Source organism: Hevea brasiliensis, chromosome 5 (genome assembly GCF_030052815.1).
Source record: "Hevea brasiliensis isolate MT/VB/25A 57/8 chromosome 5, ASM3005281v1, whole genome shotgun sequence".
In the NCBI taxonomy this organism is placed as follows: Eukaryota; Viridiplantae; Streptophyta; class Magnoliopsida; order Malpighiales; family Euphorbiaceae; genus Hevea; species Hevea brasiliensis.
The window spans coordinates 35,962,610-35,969,805 of record NC_079497.1 but is presented as its reverse complement, the minus strand read 5'-3'; positions in this window follow the sequence as shown (position 1 = coordinate 35,969,805).

Below are 7,196 nucleotides of genomic sequence, written 5' to 3'. Positions count from 1 at the left end.
CTTCCAAATTCTAGTACACATTCACATATACTAAGTTTACATCACCCAAATTAATTCCTACACACATAAACATTTAATCAACCATTTAATCTACCATTTACAAGCAAGAATAAACTGTCCTCAAGGAGTTTCCATGGCTTCCAAAAGTACACATCCCCCTTTAAACATCAAACCTCAAAAATCTTTCCATAATTCAAGTACCCACAACATTTTTACTAACTTTAATAAAGCCATAACCCAAAAACACAAACTTACCACTTTAGAAACTCTTCAAAATCTCTCCAAAACTTGGTCTTCTTACTGCCTATCTACTGATCTTTAATGAAGGAAAGTGCAAAGAAAGGACCTTGAATCTCACATGCATGGAGCTTCAAACCATGCGTCAATGGAGTTTTTTGGGAGCAAATTTCTGCTGGTTCTAAGGTTGAAGATGAAGATGTGTATTATGCCCAAGATGATGAGTCAGTGGTCCACTTTGATGGGTGAGTGGAGCACTAAGCTTAAATTAAATATTAGTTTAATATAAGATTTCATTTTCCCACATTAAGCTTCCCATTTTTGCTATTTACATTAGGTACCACTAATTAAATTTTTCATGACATTTTCCAAGTGTAATATCATTTCTTTTTAATGGAAATTTAGGTCAAAAGACAACTCAGGATGTCAAATGACCACAATGCCCCTGTTCGGGTTACATTCCCAAATTTTCGGTAACACCGGGTTTTGTCCGTTTTTCGATTTCTAACTTTTCTTTGTACTAATTAATTAATTTTTCTTTGATATTTATAATGGTGTTTATACTTCAATAGGTGTCTATCTAAGTCCTAAAAATATTTTTCAGGTTTCCCCGCGGTCCAGGGCTAGTCAACGGTCCACGCCGTGACTTCCCGATGCGGTCACCCATCGCTAGGATTCTCGGCTCGCTTAACTTGGTTACATTTCTTTGCTATTATTTTTCCTTTATTTTTCTTGTATTTTCTTTTCTTGTATTTCATTATTTTATGTCTCCTCACTCATATCAAAGTGTAGTTCTAGGCATCCTAGTTGTCCGGACAACACTGGTCACTAGAACAGTAGAACGCACTATCGAACTTAGGGGTGTTACACATATTTACAACATCTCATACTTAACAATTATTCTTAAGAAAATCTCTTAAATTAATTGCATCTTATGCAAATATTTAAAATTTCATAAAATAATTGCCCCAATGGAGGGCCTATGTTATAATTACTTTAATTATAGCATATGCAACTTAATCATTTGTTTGGAAGATTTTATAGTCATCCTAATTACTATTAAGGTCTCACTTTGCACATTATCCATTTAGCATGAATATACCATATAATTGCATACATTCCCATACATCTCATGCATTCATGGATAAGCAGTAAATATGGTATGATCATGGACTTTCTAAGGGATTCAATTCTGAGCCACCAAGAATTGAATCAGGGCATTCCTAGGTGCATTTCATTCATTCATTTTACAAGAGTTGCTGAAGGAGTACATAATCAATACTTGATCTTAATTCCTCCCACTGGTCCCACCAATGCTCTTGACTTCCTTGAACTTCTTGCAATCCAATATTACATAGTAATCCTTAGCATACCAAGGCGAATTTGCAAGAACTTAAATAAATGAAATTACAACAAAAAATTATTACAAACTTAATGATACATGCCAAAAATAAATTAAAATAAATTAATTAATTTACAATCCCAAAGAAACATAAAAGAAATAAATCCAATCACTTTGGTGTTTTATAGTCCATGATCATCCATCATGCATATCACTATTTAACAATTAAATAAAACATACATACTTAAATTAAATTGAATATCTCATATTCAATTTAAAAATTCAGATTTGAATATGATTCAAATAAATTTAAAAATTCAGATTTGAATATCATTCAAACAAATTTAAAAATTCAGATTTGAATCACATTCAAACAACCTTAAAAATTCATATTTGAATCACATTCAAACATTTCTTAAAAAAATCATATTTGAATCACATTCAAACATTTTTTAAAAAATATGATCTGAATATTATTCAATCAACTTTAAAATTTCAGATTTGAATATGATTCAAACAACTTTAAAAATTCATATTTGAATTACATTCAAACAACTTTTAAAATTCAGATTTGAATCACATTCAAATAATTTTTAAAATTCTGATTTCAATCATAATTTAATTATGTGATTAAAATTACTAATTAAACACTTTAATTAGTCAAAGAATAGGCCTTAGATCATACAATAATTGTAGAATTAAAAGCCAAACCTTGCGCCACCTTGAAGAACCTTTATTGCCGCCACCAATGGTGGCTTCACAATGTGTGCCGCCACACATCCACTGCAACCAACAATGGATCAATCATCTCATGATCGAATCACACAATTAAATCATATAATCAATAATCTAAATGGAAAATATAGTGACTCTGATACCAATTGAAGGAACGGAAGCGTGAAAAACACAAGTTTATACCATTGAATTCAAAAATTTCATCTAGGGTCACATGCATCATGCAAGATTTATTTTTTATCTATTTGATTTCAATGATAAACAATATATTAAAATTACTTTAATATGTTTTTGGATCTATATTTGCCATTTAAGATTTTTAAATTAATCAAATTAATTTTAGAACCCTAGATTAAATCAAGAACGATTACACTAACCTCTTAATGCACTGCAGCGGGTCAGTGCCTTTGAGATTCGTCTTTAGGACACCAGATGTTGTCTCTTTAGCTTGTCCACACCAAGAACACCTATGGTAGCCATTGAACAGCTTCTAAAGATTTTTCTAATAATTAGAAATTCAAGTTCTGCCTTTTAAGAGATTAGAGATGTAAACAGGACACTAGAAACAATTTCTAGTATTTTTAATTCAAGCGATTGATGGCTAATCTCTTTGAATTGATGAGAGATGAAGAGGAAGAGAGGGAGAGCATCAAAATGGCGTGATAAAGGAGTGTGGCTGCTGGTTGTATTTTCTTTTCTCATAACAACACTTATATAGCTAGGTTAACACATTAAACCCTTACCACATGTCACCCTTTGATTAGCTCTAGGTTTAAGTGACCCAATCACATTGTGCCTAAGGACTTTGCAATCTATACATCCAATAATCTAGATTTGGTTTCAAGTCATGCTAGGGACTTTGCAATCTAATTGCAAACCAAACCTATTTAATTAATCAATTAAACTCTTTAATTAATTAATTAAATCATATTTAAATAGGTGATAACTTGTGTATGTGTGTGACTTACTAGGCTCATCACTAATTAGTAATGAGACATGATATCAACTCTTAATATCATCAAAACTCTTTCTTACCATAAATAATTTATCTAAATCATTTTATGCACCTCATAGACCATTGTTAACACCTAGCATAACATGCCATGGACACCCAATTAGTAATAAGGTTTACCTTAAATGAACCTATAATCATATGTTACCATGCACTAGAATCTCTCTGTTATAAAATCCCAACTCAAGCTGGAGTCATGGTTTATGTCAAACTCCATTTGCTATGAATATTATGTTCTCTTTTAATTCCAGTTCTTGATTAAAAAGATTTTCTCATCAGAAACTCTTTTCTGATTAAATCTATCTGTCCTGTCTAGGAACTTGAAACATTAAGAACAATTAAATGAACATAGGATTTTATCTCTATTTACTTAGAGGAACAAATTCCATCTTGATCAACACCTACCTCCATATATAACTAGTAGGAGCCAACACATGCCCATAAACCCATGCATAGTACAAGTATGAAAGCAGTATCAAACTCAAACTACCTATATACAAGATAACTGTGCTATCTCAGGTCTAAAAATTATATGCACTGATATGATTTATGACAAAACATTGACAAGAGTAAACTCTATGTGCTTGTCATAAGTGTCACTAGTTCGGCCTACTTATCATTTATAAGTGCCTATCATGTTTGCTATATGGCATGAGACTCAGCATTCCATCTTATTTATATCTCATATAAATAACTTGGTAACAAACATGAATACAATCTTTCTCGATAAGTCATGTCCTTATTATGAAGTATCCTCGATTGTGAACCTATTTATGATACTTTGTACTAGAAATACTGTCACTCATATTCTTAACAACTTAAGAATAGAATTTCTAACAAAATATCAATGGACATTTTCTATTACACATAAATATATTATATAAACAGAAAAGTGGAAATGCATTTTATTAATAAAAATATGTATAAGATACATACTAAATGATATGCTCTAGGGCATACTACTAATACTTATATAATTTATGACAATGCATTGACAAGAGTAAACTGCACGTGCTTGTCATAAATGTCACTGTTTCGGCCTACTTATCATGTATAAGTGCCTATCATGTTTGTTATATGGCATGAGACTCACCATTCCATCTTATTTATATCTCATATAAATAACTTGGGAACAAACATGGATACAATTTTTCTGGATAAGTCATGTTCTTATTGTGAAGTATCCTCGATTGTGAACCTATTTATAATACTTTGTGCTAGAAATGCTATCATTAATATTCTTAACAACTTAAGAATAGAATTTCTAACAAAATATCAATGGACCTTTTCTATTACACATAAATATATTATGTAAATGGAAAAGTGAAATGCCTTTTATTAATAAAATATGTACAAGATACACACAAAATGATATGCTCTAGGGCATATTACTAACAAATTCATGGCACTTCAAATAATCAATAATCAACCTCAACAACATCAATTTCAATCCACAACACAAAATTCCCAAATTGAGGTCAAAACCCTAACTTCTATAATCATCTTTCATGCAAACTCATGCCAAACTCATACCAAATCAATATATCTATCATATATGGTTATCAACAACACCCATCGACAAATTAATTCAATCAAAATTCATCAAACTCTAAACACCCTCATGGCTATCGAAATTAGGGTTTCCAATTCCTTATCAATTTCTTTCAATTTCATGTCATACAAACTCCTTTCAACATGCTTATAACAAGTAAAGAAGAGAGGTAAGGTGATTCTTGCACTAACCTCAATTTGGACCAACTTGGACTTGTTAAAACTTCAATTTTTCTCCAAATTTTTACTGCCTTAAGCTTCCTCAAGGTGTAGGATGAATTTTTAGTGAAGGGAATGGAGGGAACTTTAAGCTTGAAAGCTTAAAAATATGGTGGAGGTATCTTCCATAGAGGTTCAGCCAAGAATAAAGCCAAGGGAAGAAGATGACTTTTTGGATTAATGTTAATTTGTCTCATATTCTATATTTATCCTATGGCAATTACATTAAATTTTAGTGAAGTCATTTTGTCATCATGCCTAAGTGATGCTTAAGTCATAGTGATATAAGGCTTATGTAATAATTCTATTTTCCTTTCCTTTTCTTTCCTTTCCCATTTCCATTTCACATTTCATAATTTTATTTCATTTTATGTGTTCTAATCTCTCTCATTTTAATTAACATTTATGTCAAAATTCTACTCTAAGGGTGAAATGACCAAAATGCCCTTCGTTGGACTTATCGAGTTATAACTGTCTTTATCGATTGGCTAAATTTTCTTGGATTTTCTTTGATATTTTTTTATTGTCATTTAAACCTCATAAAGCCTTCAATTTAATCCCAAATATTTATTTCACAGGATTCCTTGTGGGTCTGGGGTCGGTAACTATTTTCACAATCGCTTCCTGCTAGGGTTACCTATCGTCATGACCTTCGGCTCATTTAACTGAGTTGCACTTTGCTTCTTTTATTTTTCCTTAGTTTTACTTTGTCTTTATTCAATCAATTCATGCCTCCTCACTCTAGTTTAAGTATAGTTCCAGACATCCTGCCTGTTCGAATAGACTTTAGTCATCGAAACAGAATAATGTACGGACTACCTAAAGTTCAGAGCATGAAACTATTAAGGGTATTGAAAATATTCACATAGTTCAGAGCATGAAACTAAAACAATATCGGGTCGTACACCACGACAAAGCCAATACATCCTAATAATCAAAGGTTAAAGGGGAGCACAAGGGCTAGATAGCATATATGAGTACTCATTCAATACATCCTCAACTAGTAATGCACATCTCCAGCCAGAGAGGAAAAACTCTACCCCATGAATGGAGGAGATTATAACCAATACATCTCACTAGGCAAGCTAATGAGGAACACAAATCATGTTGTCATGCTAACTGTGGTTTCAAAACAATTTCAAACAATTCCCATTCAAAGAATCGCATTGCAAATCAAGTAAATACATTTCATAATTCACAATCTTTAAAACAATGCATTAAATTCTTAAGTGCACAAAAGTAATAATATTTAAATCATACAAAATCAATTCATCAATTTAAAGTTCACAATTACAAAGAAAAATTATAATTCATTCATATAAAATTCATTCAAATTAATTCAAAATTTAAAACATAGAAAAAAAGTAGTTGTGCACAAATCTTCTTTGACATTTCTTTTCATGGCTTAATCAATTCAAAATTTAAAACATAGAAAAAAAGTAGTTGTGCACAAATCTTCTTTGACATAGAAAAAAAGTAACATGATCCCGTAGTACATCTAATGAATTACCGTGCTTCGCCTACCGGTAACCAATTAAATATACTACAAGGGATTTTAAAACAATTTTGTTACTTTTTGAAAGTGGTGAGCTTTTATAGTATGTATTAAAAACATTTAATTGAATTTTAAAAACTAGCTAAAATTTTTGTCCATTTTTATTTTTACACAAATTTTAGAAAATTTTTCGTAGAGTGCCATCTATATTTGGGAAAAACAGTTCTTCAAACACCTGTAAAAATACTTCTAATATTTTTAAAACAACCACAACTCTAATACACTCATTTTCATATCCTCATTCATCACAATCAATTCAATTCACTTATCAAGCCAAACTCATCATAAAAAAAAAAAAATCATCCATAATTTTTCAATTTCCAGAAGAAAGTAAATAATACATTCATTAAGGTACTAAAATTATTGTTATAATTAAATTTGCATTTCCATTACACACTCAGAATAACATTTCAAAAGTTTTATACACCTGCTCAAATAATTTACACACATATATTTACATGCATATTTAAAATCTAATATACAAGGGTATCCCTATAATATACCCGAGGCTAGTCACAAGAATCTCACTTAACTGCTCTATATCT